At 53.3% G+C, this 17,915-nt stretch overlaps 1 protein-coding gene across 3 annotated transcripts in view; it reads left to right on the top strand.

Annotated features, from left to right (window-relative positions):
* Nucleotides 1-17,915, top strand: part of PLS3 (plastin 3) — a 104,842-nt gene that overhangs the window by 30,303 nt on the left and 56,624 nt on the right. Inside the window, exon 1 of one of the 3 annotated variants that reach the window (XM_068163641.1) lies at nt 7,760-7,845. The exons of the other annotated variants lie outside the window; for them this stretch is intronic. The gene's annotated coding sequence lies outside the window, so the exon portion shown is untranslated. Of the gene's footprint in view, nt 1-7,759; nt 7,846-17,915 lie in introns of those variants that run through there. 3 annotated transcript variants of the gene reach the window in all.

Below are 17,915 nucleotides of genomic sequence, written 5' to 3'. Positions count from 1 at the left end.
TCCCCTTCTTCTCCCCTTCTTCTCCCCTTCTTCTCCCCTTCTTCTCCCCTTCTTCTCCCCTTCTTCTCCCCTTCTTCTCCCCTTCTTCTCCCCTTCTTCTCCCCTTCTTCTCCCCTTCTTCTCCCCTTCTTCTCCCCTTCTTCTCCCCTTCTTCTCCCCTTCTTCTCCCCTTCTTCTCCCCTTCTTCTCCCCTTCTTCTCCCCTTCTTCTCCCCTTCTTCTCCCCTTCTTCTCCCCTTCTTCTCCCCGTGCTCTGGCCATCCTTTGCTGACCCTTTGCTGACTGCCAGACTCCTTGCTCCAAGCTGTGAACAGCTCTCTGCAGTTAATGGCTGAGCTGAGCCTCCTTGGAGCGCGGGGGTGAAAAGGGAGCCAGCGCTCGGCTCTGTCCTGTTCTGCACCATCAGAGCTCTGCTTTGCAAGCCTTTGGTTATAGGGTTTGGTTTTTTTGTTGCTGTTTTAACTCAAGGCTTGCAGTCCCCTGCTTGCATATGCAAGGTTTTTATTAAAGAAGCATGAGCCTGACTAATGTCTTGCTTTCTTCCAGATGCCAGGGTCGCTGAAAGAGCTGCTCAGGAAGCTTTTAAGGGAGGAGCGGGGTGGGGGGTGGGGGAAATGTAGGCAGATGTTGTTGTTGTGTTTGTAGGTTGTCCTTCAACAGACTGAGAAATTGAGGAGTTCAGGTCAAATGCTTGCTCCTCACTTGTAGAATTAGAATAGAATAGAGTAGAATAGAATAGAATAGACCAGGTTGGAAGAGACCTTCAAGATCATCACGTCCAACCTATCACCCAACACCACCTAATCAACTAACCCATGGCACCAAGCACCCTGTCAAGTCTCCTCTTGAACACCTCCAGTGATGGTGACTCCACCACCTCCCTGGGCTGCACATTCCAATGGGCAATCACTCTCTCTGTGTAGAACTTCTTCCTCACCTCCAGCCTAAACCTCCCCTGGTGCAGCCTGAGACTGTGTCCTCTTGTTCTGGTGCTGCTTGCCTGGGAGAAGAGACCAACCTCTGCCTGTCTACAACCTTCCTTAAGGTAGTTGTAGAGAGCAAGAAGGTCACCCCTGAGTCTCCTCCTCTCCAGGCTAAGCAACCCCAGCTCCCTCAGCCTCTCCTCACAGAGCTTGTGTTCCAAACCCCTCACCAACTTTGTTGCCCTTCTCTGGACTCGTTCCAGCAAGTCAACCTCCTTCCTAAACTGAGGAGCCCAGAATTGCCCATTGGAATGTGCTGCCTGGGGAGGTGGTGGAGTCACCATCATTGGAGGTGTTCAGGAGGAGACTTGATGGGGTGCTTGGTGCCATGGGTTAGCTGTTTAGGTGGTGTTGGATTGGTTGATGGGTTGGATGCGATGATCTTGAAGGTCTCTTCCAACCTGGTCTGGTCTATTCTATTCTATTCTATTCTATTCTATTCTATTCTATTCTATTCTATTCTACTCTACTCTACTCTACTCTACTCTACTCTACTCGAGGTGTGGCCTAACCAGTGCAGTGTACAGGGGCAGAATGACCTCCCTGCTCCTGCTGGCCACACTGTTCCTGATGCAGGCCAGGATGCCATTGGCCCTCCTGGCTGCCTGGGCACACTGCTGGCTCATGTTCAGCCTACCATCGACCAGCACCCCTAGATCCCACTCTGCCTGGCTGCTCTCAGCCACTCTGACCCCAGCCTGTAGCACTGCCTGGGGTTGTTGTGGCCAAAGTGCAGAACCTGGCACTTGGATGTGTTCAATCTCCTGCCCTTGGACTCTGCCCATCTGTCCAGCTTGTTGAGGTCCCTCTGCAAATCCTTCCATAGCTGTTGGCATGGATAGTAGGCACTCTGCAGATGGTCACAAGAGGGGATTGGACGTTTGGTTTAGTCATGAGGTCTGTGGTGACAGGTTGGACTTGATGATCTTTGAGGTCTCTTCCAGCCTTTGTGATTCTGTGTGATTCTGTGAAGGTGAAGGCAAGAAGTGTGTAAGCCTTCAACCTGCATTGAAAAAGCCCAGGGGAGGCTGCTTCTGTCCATCTGTGCCCAATGGCATTAACAGCCTTGTCTTAAAAAGGAGAACATGGATAGAGCTGGTGGAGAAGGCAGTGGCTGGCACATGGCAAGTGGTCACTGATCCCAGTCCAGAATGGGATGCTGGCTGGTCCCTCAGCTTTGCTCTTTGGAGCCCTGGCTGATCAAGGGTGGTGGTTTCTTTCTGATGAAGGGCACTAGGGTTAGACACTGGTTTAGATTAGGTGTAGTATTTAGATGTATTGGGTTAGTATGAGCAAACAATGGAATTCTTTACAAGGGGTGGATAACTTCCACCCACCACACCTTGTTTCTCTTCCAACCATAATCTTTGACCCTGTCCCTTCTCTCTGTTGTTTTTTTGAAAGAGGGAGGGTGCTCCTGAGAATGCTTTGACAAGCAGCACCAGAGCAGGCAGGGCCAGGCAGAGGCAGGAGGCTGAGCCACCTTTGCCACTCCTGGAGGCCCACTCAGGTCTGCTGATGCCCTACTGGCTCTGGGACCTCCTGGGCTCCATGGCCCAGCCCTCTGGCTATGGAGGTTCTCTAGCATGGGTATGCTGGAGGGGGGCCAGCATGCCCTGCACCCTCTTGGCTGGATGATAGTAGAGTTGGCTATATCCCAGTAAGCACCTCTTATAGGCAGGAGCCAGAGGTGCTTACAGGCAAACCCCTTCCCATTAGTCACAAGGGCTGATGTGGCATGCCAGGGACTTCTGCATTGCCGTGGGTTTCACTGGGGTCTTGTACATAGGATCAGAGGATGTTAGGGGTTTGGAAGGGACTTCAAAAGGCCATTGAGTCTAACCCCCCCTGCCAGAGCTGGACCATAGAATCCAGCACAGGTCACACAGGAACACATCCAGATGGGGCTGGAAAGGCTCCACAGAAGGAGACTCCACAACCTCTCTGGGCAGCCTGCTCCAGGGCTCTGGGACCCTCACAGGGAAGAAGTTTCTCCTCATGCTGAGGTGGAACCTCTGTGCTGGAGTTTCCATCCATTGCCCATTGTCCTATCCCAGGGTGCAACTGAGCAGAGCCTGTCCCCTCCCTCCTGACCTCCAGCCCTCAGATATTGATAGACATTGATCAGATCCCTCTCAGCCTTCTCCTCTCCAGACCAAACAGCCCCAGGGCTCTCAGCCTCTCCTCCCCAGGCAGGGCTGCAGTCCCTTCAGCATCCTTGGAGCCCTCCCTTGGACTCTCTCCAGCAGATCCCTGTCCCTCCTGAACTGGGGAGCCCAGAGCTGGATGCAATATTCCAGGTGAGGTCTCAGCAGGGCAGAGCAGAGGGGGAGGAGAACCTCCCTCGATTCGCAGCTTGCAATATTAGCATCTCTTGGCATTGCTAACTAGGGATGGAAAAGTCTGCTTCTGGAGCAGAAAGGAGAGCCTGGTGTCCAGGAGCACTCCTGGGCAGTGGGACTGACTGGGGAGAGCAGTGGGGCTGCACAGCCCCCTGCAGCCAAAAGCCAGTGCGTTGGATGTGCTCCCTGTCTCCTCCAGAGCATTGCCAGAGGCTCTGTTCCTGAGGGCAAGCGGTGAGAGGGACCAGGTGACTCCTGGATTTACCCTCTCTGCTCCCTCATGGCCTGGAAGGCAGCAGCTGCCGCTCCCACAGCTGTGGCTGAGTCACCTCTGGAGGGTGAGCAGGTATTGGTGGCCTCCCGGTGAAACTTGGCAGCTGGAGCTGCGGGAGAGCTGCTGGAAGCCCTCCTTGCGTGCACGCCTCTGAGCGGAGCACCTTCTGAGCGCCTCCGGGCACGGGCTGCTTCCCTAAAAGGCTTTCTGTGGAAGAAGAAAAGGCAGCGTGCTCTGCTGGCCAGGCCACGACACTTCCTCTTGCGGCGAAGGGCAGGGGGAGCGGCGTGCTGTGCGAGCAGCCAGCCCGCAGGAAGCGTGCGGGGAGCGCCCGCGGAGCTGCACGTCCGCTGCCGGCCCGCACCACGCCCCGGCCCGCCGAGGCTCCGGGCGAGAGGCGGGGATGGGTGGTGGCTGGCACTGCCACAGAGCTATTTTAGGTGTGAGTGTAATTGCCGGTTGGGCTGACGGGCTGGATTTGGCAGCGTGGGGGGAGAGGCGGGGTGCTGCCGCCGCTCCTCTGCGGGCAGGGCAGATGTGCTCCCCGTGTACCCCAGGGGAGCTTCTCCTCGCGGTGGAGCTGCTGAGGAGCAGTGCTGATGGGGTTGGCAGTGCCCTTGCCCTTCCCAGCAGGGGGAAGGAAAAGAGCTGCTAGCCCCTGGAGTGTGCATTACCTGCAGGAACAGAAAGGGAAGCAAGGAGAGATTTGAAGATCCAGGGGCTAGTGGCTGTCAGGGGTCTGCTCTGCGGCTTCCATCTACACCTGCACACCTGCAGGTGCTGCTTCTCTAGTCCAGTAACACAGATGCCAGTGCCAAGGAGAGGAGGTTCCTCATTTCTCCCCCTAAAGGAGGCACTGCTCCTGTTGATAAGCATTCACAACCTAGTTTGGAAGCTGGGCTTTCACAGCATCAGAGAATCATTGTGGTTGGAAAAGACCCTTTCACCTCATCCAGTCCAACTGTTCTCCAGCTCTGCCAAGGCTGGGGCTAAACCATGGCCCTCAGCACCACATCTCTGCCTCTTTCAAGCACCTCCAGGGATGGGGATTCAACCACCTCCCTGAGCAGCCTGTTCCAGTATTTGAGAACCCCTCCAGTCAAGAAGTTTCTTCTACTACCCAACTTAAACCTCCCTTGGCACAGCTTGAAGCCATTTCCTCTCATCCTATCACTTATTACTACAGAGAAGAAACCAATGCCCACCTAGTTCCAACCTCCTTTCAGGGAGCTGTAGAGAGCAATGAGGTCTCCCCTCAGCCTCCTCTTCTCCACACACAACACCCCCAGCTCCCTCACCTGCTCCTCCCCAGACCTGTTCTCCAAACCCTCCACCAGCTTGGTTGCCCTCTTTGGTAAACTCTCACCAGGTTCTATCAAGCCCCCAAAAGCCTCAGCACTTCCTTTTACCTTACAGGATGAACTGACACTGCACAATGTGCTCACATAGAGTGAAAAGTGGAGGAACTTAAACTTCCTGAGATGTCTTCAGTTGTTCCCTAAGACTCTGGAGGCTGCCACTGGTTTGAAACAGAGCAGTCAGATGTGCTTCTTGCACCCAGGGGCTGAAACCAGAGCCCTGGAGCAGGCTGCCCAGGGAAGTTGTGGAGTTTCCTTCTCTGGAGCCTTTCCAGCTCCATCTGGATGTGTTGCTGTGTGACCTGTGCTGGATTCTATGCTCCTGCTCTAGCAGGGGGGTTGGACTTGATGGTCTTTGAAGGTCCCTTCCACCCCCTAACATCCTGTGATCCTGTGAAACAGAGTCAGTGTTGCTCTCCCTTGAAGCTTGTCTGATGCACAGGCAGCCTGATTTTGGTGGAGTGCAGTGGAGGTTTTCAAGCCAACTCCTTTCCTTTCAAGTTGCAGCTGCAGTTTTGGGCACAAACCCACCTCTTTTAGTTTCCATTCTGTTTACCATCCTGAGGAAGCTGCTGGCAGGTTGTGGGTCTCAGGTTTGGTTGTGGGTTGTTTTTTTTTTTCTCCCTTAATATATATTGTTTGAAACTGTATAGCTGGAAGCTGAATTTTCAGGTGATGCCCAAGGAATGGAACCAGGCAATGATTCACTTTCCTGGCAGGCATGACTTTAAAAAAGAAATACCACCCCCACCCCCCTCCTCCTCCCCCCAAGGACCCCCCCAAGGTCAAGTGGTTTTAATTTTTAGAACAGTCATGGGTTCTTCACATTCTTCACTAAACCCCTTGCATTGTGTTGATTAGTGACATCCTCTCCTTTTAGCTAGGGGAGGGCTCAAGCATTAGGGGTTTAGGAGGAGCAGGAATTCCTGGAATGTCACAGAAGCACAGAATGCACTGGGTTAGAAAGGACCCTCAAATGTCATCTTGCCCAACCCCCCACCCCTGCAGTCAGCAGGGACCTCACCTAGATCAGGTTGCTCAGGGCCACATCAGCTTGACTGTGAATGTCTCCAGGGATGGGGCTTCCATCACGTCTCTGTGCAACCTGCTCCAGCATTTCACTGCCTTTGTTGTGTAGAACTTCCTTCTAATGTCCAAACTAACTCTGCCCTGCTCCAGTTTCAAAGCATTGCTTCTCATCCTATCCCCACAGGCCCTTCTGAACAGTCCCTCCCCAGCCTGCCTGGAGGTCCCCTTCAGCTACTGGAAAGCTGCTGTAAGGTCTCCCTGGAGCCTTCTCATCTCCAGGCTGCACATCCCCAGTTCTTTCAGCCTGTCTTTATAGGAGAGGTTCTCCAGCCCTCTAATCATCTGAGTGGCCTCCTCTGGTCCCACTCCAACAGTTCCATGTCCTTCTTGGGTTGGATGCCCCAGAACTGGACACAGTACTCCAGGTGAGGTCTCTGAGCAGAGCAGAGCAGAGGGGCAGAATCCCCTCCCTTGATCTGGTGGCCACTTAACCTTTTTGGTGCTTGATTGTGCTCCAGTGCTTTGCATCAGCACCAAAGTAGTACATGATGTTTCCATTGCATGTGTCTTCCTGGTTGGTAGCAGATGCTCTGAGCTCTGCATTTGCCACCCCTTCAGACCACTGTGGCAGGTGCCATCATCCTTCAGTGTATACTCTCTGGATCCTCATGTTCTGCTTGTAAGCTTCTGGGGGTTTTAAAGGCATCCATCTCATAAAGGAGAACATAAACTGAAGTACAAGCACTGTGTTGGATTGAAAGTAGTCCTGGAGAAAGAGTCTTGGGGGTGTTGGGTGCTGAGCAGCTCCCCAGGAGCCAACAGTGCCCTCCTGCTGCCCAGCAGGCAGCTGTGTGCTGGGCTGCAGCCAGAGCAGGGTGGGCAGCAGGGCAGCAGAGGGGATTCTGCCCCTGGGCTCTGCTCTGCTCAGACCTCACCTCCAATCCTGCCTCCAGCTCTGGTGTGCCCAGCAGAAGAAGGACACAGAGCTGCTGGAGTGAGGCCAGAGGAGGCCACAAGGATGATCCAAGGGCTGGAGCAGCTCTCCTATGAGACCAGGCTGAGGGAGCTGGGCGTGTTGAGCCTGGAGAAAAGAAGGCTGCAGGGGGACCTTAGAGCTGCCTGCCAGGACCTGAAGGGATCCTGCAGGAAGGCTGCAGAGAGACTTTTCCTGAGGGTGTCTAGGGACAGAGCAAGGGGGAATGGTTTGAAGCTGAGGCAGAGCAGGGTTAGAGTGGAGCTGAGGAAGAAGTTCTTCAGCAGGAGGGTGGGGAGACTCTGGCACAGGTTGTCCAGGGATGCTATGGATGTCCCCTGCCTGAAGGTGTTTAAGGCCAGATTGGATGAGGCCTTGAGCAAGCTGGGCTGGTGGGAGGTGTCCCTGCCCATGGCTGGGGGTCTGGAGTAGATGTTCTCTGAGGTCCCTTCCAATCTGAACCCTTCTATGTTGCTGCTTGGCTGAGAGAAGCCAAGCTGAGAGCCAGCAACCCCAGATGTATTTAAGTTAGAAGCAAACTCTTTTGCCTTGAATATTTTCTTTTAATAATAAAAGAAAGAGTTTGCTTACCTCAAAAGTTTGGGGTTGTGTTTTAATCTTTCTGCCTCCTGTTCCGACTAAAAGAAACAAAAGCTGGATAGTTGCTGGGGGAGGAGCCCTCACCCCAGCTGCCTGTCCCTGTGCCTTCCTTGCAACGCGTCTCTCTCGCTCTGTGACCATGACCGCATCCCTTCTGTGGCTCTCGGGAAGCGACCTCCCCTTTGCTGGGCGGGGATGGTGGGAGGAATGTTGGCTCTTCAGATCCCCGCTGTGGGCGTGCGAGAAGCTTCAGCGCTCGCCTCGGCTTCCCCGGGAGAGGAGGAGAGGTAAGGGGATGGAGGATGCTGCTGCCGCTGCTGCTGCTCGGGGCTCTGGCTGGCTGCGTGGCTGCCAACCTCATGCCAGGGGCTGTCCTGCAGCTCCTTGTTTTGCTTTCATTTTCTCAGGCAGACGTCTGAGGGATTCCCTATTGCCGTTGTGGGGAAGGGGAAGTAGGCAAAGCTTAATTCTGGGCGTGGATGGGTTTTAACTTTGGGGTTTGTCCGCGCGTTGGTCTGAGCAGCGCCTGCGAGCAGAGCGGCAGGCAGAGCTGCCACGGGGCTTTGCAGCACCGAGCACCGAGTGCTTGCAAGTGAGGGCTGAGGGTGTGTCTGCCCAGAAATCTCAGTCTGGGGCACATCTTGGCCCATCTCAGGCTTTTAAAGAGCAGAGCTGCTTCAACTCGCAGTGTTAGAAGCGTTAAATAATTAAACCTCCGCCTGAGGAGCTCTGAGTACAGCTGGGAAATGGCTGTAGGCTGCTGCCTGTGCTGGCTACCTAACTTCTTTTTCTGGGGGGGTGGGGGGGTCTTTCACCTGAAGAGGCTGGGCTCTGAGTGCTGCTCTGATGAGAATAGCATGTGGCATCCCAGCCTGCAGGGAGTTTTGTTTCCAAACACTGTTTGGTAAGTTGCTATACATGGGGCTGGGAGCCCGTATAGACTGTCTCCATATGCTCTTAGCAGCTGCTACTGTCTTAAACACCTCTGTATACTAACTCCTTTTAAGTATTGGCCTGAAATGCTGGGGGTTTATTTAGTTAGTTAGTTAGTTGGTGCTGAAAAACTCAGCTTTGACTGCAGACCTGTAGAACTCTTCTAGTGTGGCTTCTCCAGACCCTGGTTTTGCTTGCACTGAGTGCGTTGCTCTGAGGTTTTGCTCCCTCCTGTTTTGCCCTCCATTTATTCTGTGCAAAACAGCTGGCTGTGAAGAGTGATTTCCACAGCTGGAGGACTTTCACACCCTCCTGGAATTCAGAGTAGCAATGAGGCTGTTTACAGTGCACACATCCCTTCAACCACCACATCTGTCCTAAGGGTAATGGGCAGTGGCTGAGCTGCTAAACCAAGGGAGGAGGATGAGAAAGCAAAGCAGCTTGCAGGGGCCTAATGAGAAGTTAATTCTTGGCTGCAGAAGTGCTGGGTGCATCTTGGAGATCCTGCTTGGCCTTGAAACCTGCTCATTAGAGTTCATTTTGCAGGAATTATTAATGCTTGTCCAAAATCCAAGAGTCACAGAGGAGAGGTTTGCCTGGTGCTGGACTGGTGGCTTTTGCTTCCTCTTGGGGGTAGGTGAAATGACAGAGAAGTGTGTAGGGAACACCCTGCTGTCAGAGTGAACCTTGGGAGGCTTCTGGGAGGCAAAGGCAGCAGCTCCCCTGCTCTTCTGCCTCATTCACATTGACCTTTGATTAATGCCTCTGCTGTTTTAAGGGTAGGTAGCATCTGTCCCACCTTCTCCAGAGGAAAGAAGAGTGGAATTTACAGGGTTTTTCCTCTGCTTCTAGAAGCAGCTAGGAATAGCCACACAGTGACAATGATTGATTGCAGCCTACTGTTCCTTACTTGCCCTGAATCAAATTATTTTGGCTTTTCCCTTTTTTTTCCTTTTTCATTTTATTCCTTCCCCCCTCCTCCCCCCTCCCCCAAGTGCTTTCTCCTGTTGTAGGCAACAGGAGAAGGAAGGGAAAAGGTTTTTCTTCTTTTATTTGTGGTTCTTCCTATTCATAGCATCATGGAATGGTTTAGGCTGGAAGGGATCTTAAAGGTCATCTAGTTCCAGGGACACCTCCCACCAGCCCAGGTTGCTCAAGGCCTCATCCAAGCTGGCCTTGAACACCCCCCAGGGAGGGAGCAGCCACAGCCTCCCTGGGTAACCTATGGAGAGATGCTGCTCAATTTCCTGGGTTTTAAAAACCTTTTGAAGCACAGTTCCAAGGCTTAGAGTGTGGTTTGTAGTTTCTAGTGGCTTGTTTCTTATTTAAGCAAACATTTCTCGACACTTCTCTGGATGTTTATTGCCTGGGCAGCAGCAGCAGCAGCTTCCTGCTGTTGGGATTTCACCCCTGGCGGTGCCATTTCAGGACACCTCTGTTTGCCTTCAGACTGTGATAAAAGAGTCTGCAAAAATTACTCCAGCAAAGCTGTGCCTTCTCAGAGGATGCACAACCCCCACCCTCCTGAAATGAACTGGTGGAACTCCCTCTGGTCCGGCTCACCGGGGACTGGCACTGTCACGCTGGGGGTTTGGCTTGCAGCAGCTTGTTTGCTGGCATGGAGCAGGCAGTGACTGCAGTGGGATGGAAGTTAGGGATCAGGCTGGTGCCCCTGCCTGGGCTGGAGGGAAGTTCAGCAGACTGAGTAATGCTTCCTGCTTTACCATGGCATTGAATATCAGTCTCTTATCTGCCAGTGTATTGAGGTCTCTTTATCCACAGTCGTAGCAGGTTCAACAAGGCCAAGGGCTGGCACTTGGCTCACAACAAACCCATGCATGCTCCAGGCTCGGGGCAGAGTGGCTGGAAGCTGTCCAGCAGGGAATGACCTGGGCTTGTTGGTTGACAGCCAGCTGAAAATGAGCCAGGGTGTGCCCAGGTGGCCAAGAAGGCCACTAGCATCCTGCCCTGGTATGGCAATAGTGTGGCCAGCAGGAGCAGGGCAGGGATTGTCTCCCTGTAATCAGCACTGGTGAGGCCACACCTGCAGTACTGCAGAGGTAAATTTTGGGGCTCCTCACTCCAAGAAGGACATTGAGGTGCTGGAACATGTCCAGAGAAGGGCAGCAAAGCTGGGGAAGGGCTGGTGAGGAGCAGCTGAGGAAACTGGGGTTGTTTATTGTGGAGGAGGCTGAGGGGAGACGTCTGCTCTCTACATCTCCTTGAAAGGAGGTTGAAGCCAGGTGGGGTTGGTCTGTTCTCCAGAGTAGCTAGCTAGAGGATGAGAGGAGATGGCCTCAAGTTGCACCAGGGGAGGTTTAGGTTGGAGATGAGGAAAAATGTCTTTGGTGCAAGAGTGGTCAGGGATTGGCACAGGCTGCCCAGGGAGGTGGTGGAGTCCCCATGCCTGGAGCTGTTCAAAAACCATGGCACTTGGGAACATGGTGGTGTGGGCATAATAGTGTTGGGTTGGGTGTTTAGAGGGTTGGTGTTGATGATCTTAGAGGTCTTTTGCAACCTTTATGATGTTGTGACTCTACCTGAGAGTGGAGGCTGGAAGTGAAGATGGGTGTGGGCTGCATGGGCCTTGACTCCCTTGGAAGGGCTTTATCTAGCTGCTGGGAACTAGGGCACAGGCTGAGATCTGCAGCTCACCCCAGTAAGGAACTGGGCTCCTTCTGGGCTGAACACTGGGAAATGGACTCATGCTTAAAGCATGTGGAGGGTGAGCTGCAGGTCTCAGCAGGCAGGTCCGGATCGCTGTGGGGGAAGGATATTCACACTGATTCAGCCCTGGGATCCTCATCCCTCCTCCCCTGTGCAGGCAGGGAACCTGCTGGCTTTCTCTGGGAGGCCCTTCACTTGTGATGGGAGGTGAGGGGTGGGTGCTTTCTTGAAGGTTCAGATCTAGAGTGAGCAGGAGGAAGTGTTTAATGCTGCTGTTTGTTTGGGAGGCTGCACAAGAGCAAGAATCACTGTCGGTGTAAGAATACCCTGAGAGGCTAAGCATGACTGCTTTATTTTCATCTGAGCCAGAGCCAGGAGTACAAATAGAGCTTTCTGAGTCTCTCAGGCCATTAGCTGACATCTGACCCCTGCCCATCTCCCCCCCCCTCTTTTTTACCTCCTTGCTTTGAATTCTCTCAGGACATGACTTGCTTTTGCAACCCAGGCAGTGGGATGAGTGTTCAGCTTTTCCTTTTTACCTTGAGAGTTCCTGGAAGGATCACCTGTTTGGTGAGGTTACTGGTTGGTTAATGGGGGGGTGTTGGGACGGTGAGGGGAAGACCCGCAGCAATCAATATGATTGATAGGCAAGCTTCAACTTTGTTGCTTGAAAGCACAGCTTATAAAGCATCTTCAGCTAAATAGGCACAAGTGTCATTATTCTATTAGCTATTAGTCCAGGCTTACATCACAATATCCAGGCTACTTGCAGTTAGACCTATGTGCAACTCCACAACCTCCTGTCTCAGTGGCTCTTTGTGTCACATATACTTTGTTTCACACACTACTATCTTGTAAGTAACTATTTCACATGGTGCTGTCTTATGAGAAACTGCAAGCACAGTCACAGGGCTGTGGTGGCCTTGCTGCATCAGCACACCAGCTAAGCTGTGAGCAGTGAACAGCAAGATGGAGTCTGGCCTACACACTCTGGTCAAACAGCTGCTTCATAGAACCCATGTCCCTGCAATTCAAGCCAGTCCTCAACAGGGGGGGAGAGGGCAGTACTGCTGTTTCCACTGATGGGAGCAAACTGTTGAAATTCATCAGGGAGCTGAACCCCTCTGGTGGGTTATGGTCTCAAATGTGCCCTCATCCCGGAGCGGTCGCTCTGCTCAACTTGGTGGTGCGCCAAAACTCAGCCTTTAGGAGAAGGATCTGGCAAGGAGCCTGAAAAGCCTCTTTGCCAGATAACCTCTCCTAAACATTGCATTAGTGCCTGATCAGTAGTGCTTTGAGCAGGATGTTATCTCTTTTCTGCTGGGCCCTGCAGGTTCTGAGTACTCTGCACATGGATGTGTCAGAGTGGGAGCAGCAAGCTGGTTGGTACTGCCTGGCTGTGGATCTGCAGCTTGATGTGTGTGTGTGTGAATGCAGCTGCAGGCTCTGGCAGCTAGCTGCACTCCTCAAAAGTTGGCACAGCCCCTGCTTGGACCACCCATCCAATCCACCTCACCCTGCTCTTCCATGTCCAGGAGGATATAAACTACAGCACCTCAACAGGAGGAGGAACTTCTTCCCTGTGAGGGCACAGAGCCCTGGAGCAGGCTGCCCAGAGAGGTTGTGGAATCTCCTTCTCTGGAGCCTTTCCAGCCCCATCTGGATGTGTTCCTGTGTGCCCTGTGCTGGATTCTATGCTCCTGCTCTGGCAGGGGGGTTGGACTCAAGGATATCCTGAGGTCCCTTCCAACCCCTAACATCCTGTGAGGCTTCAGGGTGTAGATAGAATAGAATAGAATAAACCAGGTTGGAAGAGACGTTCAAGATCATTGCATCCAACCCATCAACCAATCCAACACCACCTAGTCAACTAACCCATGGCACCAAGCACCCCATCAAGTCTCCTCCTGAACACCTCCAGTGATGGTGACTCCACCACCTCCCCAGGCAGCACATTCCAATGGGCAATCACTCTCTCTGTGTAGAACTTCTTCCTAACATCCAACCTAAACCTCCCCTGGCACAGCCTGAGACTGTGTCCTCTTGTTCTGGTGCTGTGTGCCTGGGAGAAGAGACCAACCTCTGCCTGTCTACAACCTCCCTTCAGGTAGTTGTAGAGAGCAAGAAGGTCTCCCCTGAGCCTCCTCTTCTCCAGGCTAAGCAACCCCAGCTCCCTCAGCCTCTCCTCACAGGGCTGTGCTCCAGACCCCTCCCCAGCTTTGTTGCCCTTCTCTGGACTCGTTCCAGCAAGTCAACCTCCTTCCTAACCTGAGGAGCCCAGAACTGGACACAGGACTCAAGGTGTGGCCTAACCAGTGCAGTGTACAGGGGCAGAATGACCTCCCTGCTCCTGCTGGCCACACTCTTCCTGATGCAGGCCAGGATGCCCTTGGCCTTCTTGGCTGCCTGGGCACACTGCAGGCTCGTGTTCAGCCTACCATCAACCAGCACCCCCAGGTCCCTCTCCACCTGGCCACTCTCAGCCACTGCAGCTTCTGTGCTTCTCCCTTCCATTTAGGTCCCCAACAGGTTTTACACTTCTGTCTGTCCAGCCTCCTTGTAGTAAATGCTGGATCATGAGAGCAGGCAGGCATCCATCTGTTTGCTTCAGGATTCTGTCTCACCCCTTCAGGGGCATCATCAGGGACAGCTCTGGCTGCCAGTCCTTCAGGGCTATGTTGGGAGGACTGCACTGAGGTCTGGGGAAGCTTTGTTAGTTTATTGTTTTTAGTTGGTTTGGGTTTATTGTTTGCTTGTTATCTCTGCTGTGTTTGTGTTGTTTTTGTGCTGTTATGTTGGGTTTTTTTCCAACCCCCTCCCATGTGCAGCCTAAGTGGAGGCATTTGTGTTACTCCAGCTTGTGCTCTCCTCCAGCCTTTGGGCAATTTGCTCTCAGGTGGCTGAGCATCCTCAGCTGCCTGCCTCTCTCTTCTGTTTGCTATGTCTGCAAGGCAGTGATTTGTGTGCTCATCCCTCCACCTTTCTCTGTCATCTCCTCAGCCTTCAGTGTTCTGGATGCTGCCCACGGCTTTCCTGGGCTTTTAGCAAGGGGCTGATCCCTGCTTGATGCTGTGAGAGGGTTTGATGCTCATTTGGGGTTTCCTCTGGCTATAGCTTGGTTCTGGGTCAGGGTGCTGAATGTGCTCACCATTATCCAGACCTGGCTGCACCCCAGAAAGTCTTGGCTGTGCCAGAGGGGTAAGAGGCCTGGGAAGTGGCTGATAGCTTAGCAGTTGTTTTTAATAAGGGCTTAAGATGACTGAAGCTAATGAGGCTGGTTCTGTCTTGAAGGCAGAGAGGACACCTTGAGCAACATGCAGAAAGTGAAGGAGCAGGGTGTTCAGGCTGTCCATGGATGCTGGGGCAGCAGTTCAAGTCTAAGCAGAAAGCACAGGAAAGCTTAGCAGGTGGTTCTCCTGTGTGACCTGCTCTAGGTGACCCTGCTCTGGCAGGGGGTGTTGGGCCTGGTGATCTCTGGAGGTCTCTTCCACCCCCTACCATTCTGTGATTCCCATACCAATGGAGGGACCCTGCCTCTGTGTGGCCCAGAGCTCTGCTGAGCACTTACCCAAGCACTGCTCAGAAAAAGCTCTGGGGTTGTCCTCCCTGGGTGAATTTCTCCTTCCTAGGAGGAATTGTGCCCTGTGCTCAGCACTGCTGAGGCCACACCTTGAGTCCTGTGTCCAGTTCTGGTCCCCTCGGGTTAGGAAAGATGTTGAATTGCTGGAAGGTGTCCAGAGAAGGGCAACAAAGCTGGGGAGGGGTCTGGAGCACAGCCCTGTGAGGAGAGGCTGAGGGAGCTGGGGTTGCTTAGCCTGGAGAAGAGGAGGCTCAGGGGAGACCTTCTTGCTCTCTCCAACTCCCTGAAGGGAGGTTGTAGCCAGGTGGGGGTTGGTCTCTTCTGCCAGGCAACCAGCACCAGAACAAGAGGACACAGTCTGAAGCTGCGTCAGGGCAGGTTTAGGCTGGAGGTGAGGAGAAAGTTCATCCCAGAAAGAGACTGGCCATCGGGATGTGCTGCTCAGGGAGGTGGTGGAGTCCCCATCCCTGGAGGTGTTCAAGAGGGGTTTGGATGTGGCACTTAAAGCCATGGTTTAGTTGTCAGGAGGTGTTGGGTGACAGGTTGGACTTGATGATCTCTGAGGTCTTTTCCAACCTTATTGATTCTATAGTAGAAATAAATAAAGAATTGGGTTTTTAACCTGGACCTGCTGGAGGAGAGTAGGTGTCCAGAGGTGAATACCCTACAGAGGCATTGTTTCCAAACCCAGAGAGAGCTGCTGGCAGGCCAAGTGTGGTGACTAACTCCAGCATTTGTCTCTCCTCCTGATGTGTTTAACAGATCTTTTCCTTTGCAGCAGGGGTGAGTTGTGTAACAACAAGGGCAAAGCCTCACAGTCTGCTCCCAGGTGAAAATAATCCTAGCAGGGAGCCTGTCTGTCCCTGCAAGCCAGTTTTAGCTTCCTAATGAAATGTTATTCATGTTTGAAAACCTCCTAATGGGATTTCTGCTGGTTCAGAGTTGCTTCAAAAGTGGCAGCTGGAGATAATCTCCACATCACAGGATCACAGAATTGTCAGGGCTGGAAGGGACCTCAAGGCTCAGCCAGTTCCAACCCCGCTGCCATGGCCAGGGACACCTCACACTGCAGCAGGTTGCTCACAGCCACATCCAGCCTGGCTGCAAACACCTCCAGGCAGGAGGCTTCCACCACCTCCCTGGGCAACCTGTGCCAGTCTCTCACCACCCTCATGGGGAATAACTTCTTCCTCACAGCCAATCTCAATCTCCCCACTTCTAGTTTTGCTCCATCCCCCCCAGTCCTATCACTCCCTGACACCCTACAAAGTCCCTCCCCAGCTTTCTTGTAGCCCCCTGTAGATACTGGAAGGCCACAAGAAGGTTTCCTGGGAGCCTTCTCTTCTCCAGACTGCACAACCCCAACTCCCTCAGTCTGTCCTCACAGCAGAGCAGCTCCAGCCTCCTGGCCCTTCTCTGGACACCTTCCAGCACCTCCAGATCCTTCCTGGCACAGAGGCTCCAGAACTGGACACAGAGCTCCAGCAGGGTGGAGCAGAGGGGGAGAATCCCCTCCCTGGCCCTGCTGGCCACACTTCATGTGGGGTTAGGAGGCAGTGAGCTGCAAGGTGGACTTGCTATCTGTGGTCCTGGTCCTTTCCCTGTGGCTGTAGAGCAGGTGAGGAGTGGGCTGCACAATGGGCATGGGTGGGCCAAAGTGTGTCCTGTGTGTGAAGGCAGCAGCTTGAGGAAGCTGCAGAGCTGGGGGGTGAGAGCTGGCTCATTTGCAGAGCAAGGGCAGCTTAAGGGAGCTCAGTGTGAAACCTCAGGCTGTGTGTACTTGCTCCTTGGGCTGTTGAGGTGAGCAGTTTGCTGTGTGCCTGGCCAGGGAATGCTGGGTCAACAAGGGAATAAAGGAGGGTTAGGGTGATGGCTCTGCAGGTGCCTGCTGTTCAGTAGCTCAAGCACTGCAGGAGCTGAGAGCAGAGTCTCATCTGCTCTGTGCACAGGGTGCACAAAGCTTGGTTGAAGGGGAAGATGAACAGCAAGATGATCAAGGCCAGCAGGTGACTCTTCCCCTCTGTTCCACTCTGGAGAGACCTCACCTGGAGCACTGTATCCAAGTCTGGGGTCCTCAGCAGCAGAGAGACATTGGACCTGTTGGAGCCACAGAAATGATAGAATTAGGCTAAGGGGTAATGGTTTGAACTAAAGGAGGGTAAATTCAATCTAGACATGAGGAAGAGATGTTTTACAGTGAGAGTGGTGAAACACTGAAGCCCTATCCTTTAAGACATTCAAGGTCAGGTTGGATGAGGCTCTGAGCAACCTGATGTCGTTGAAGATGTCCCTGCTCATTGCAGGAGGCTGCACTAAATGACCTTTACAGGTCCCTTCCAACCCAACCTGTTCTCTGATCCTATGAGGGGTGCAGCTGCTTGGCCAAGTCTGCAAAGAAATACCTGCTCAAAGCTCTGTGCAACCCTTTCCTCACAGGATGTGAGGGGCTGGAAGGGACCTCTGGAGATACTTGAGTCCAACCCCCCTGCCAGAGCAGGAGCAGAGAATCCAGCACAGGTCACACAGGAACACATCCAGACAGGGCTGGAAAGGCTCCAGAGAAGGAGACTCCACAACCTCTCTGGGCAGCCTGCTCCAGGGCTCTGTGCCCCAAAGCTGTGTGCTCCAGGTGAGGCAGGCAAAGGAAGCAGCTAACAGCAGTTAATAGGCCTTTGTTAATAAGTTAATAAGACCTGTTTTGCATACCTGAGCACCACATCCGTGCAAAGAGCAACAGAGAAGTGATTTGTGGGGGTGCAGTGGTTTGTAGCAGAGTCCTGCTGTTGATAAAGGTTTTAGCCACCACAGCAGTGCAGTCTCTGCAGGTGGGGAAGCATCTTCTAATCACTGCTCTGATCAGAATGAGAGGCACCTACCACTGTGTGACAGGCAGGAGTGTGGTTATGATCTGGTTTGAGCCTCTGCCTTGTCTGCAAGGTAATTAGAATCATAGTCACAGAACTGTCAGGGTTGGAAGGGACCTCAAGGCTCAGCCAGTTCCAGCCCCTCTGCCATGGCCAGGGACACCTCACACTACAGCAGGTTGCTCACAGCCACAGCCAGCCTGGCTGCAAACACCTCCAGGCAGGAGGCTTCCACCACCTCCCTGGGCAACCTGTGCCAGGCTCTCACCACCCTCCTGGGCAACAACTTCTTCCTCACATCCAATCTCAATCT

The sequence above is a fragment of the Melanerpes formicivorus genome, unplaced genomic scaffold, assembly GCF_026170545.1.
Source record: "Melanerpes formicivorus ecotype bairdi unplaced genomic scaffold, bMelFor1.0.p_v2 SCAF_73, whole genome shotgun sequence".
In the NCBI taxonomy this organism is placed as follows: domain Eukaryota; kingdom Metazoa; phylum Chordata; class Aves; order Piciformes; family Picidae; genus Melanerpes; species Melanerpes formicivorus.
Note: the sequence above shows the minus strand (reverse complement) of the source record. Positions and strands in the feature narration are given on the sequence as shown.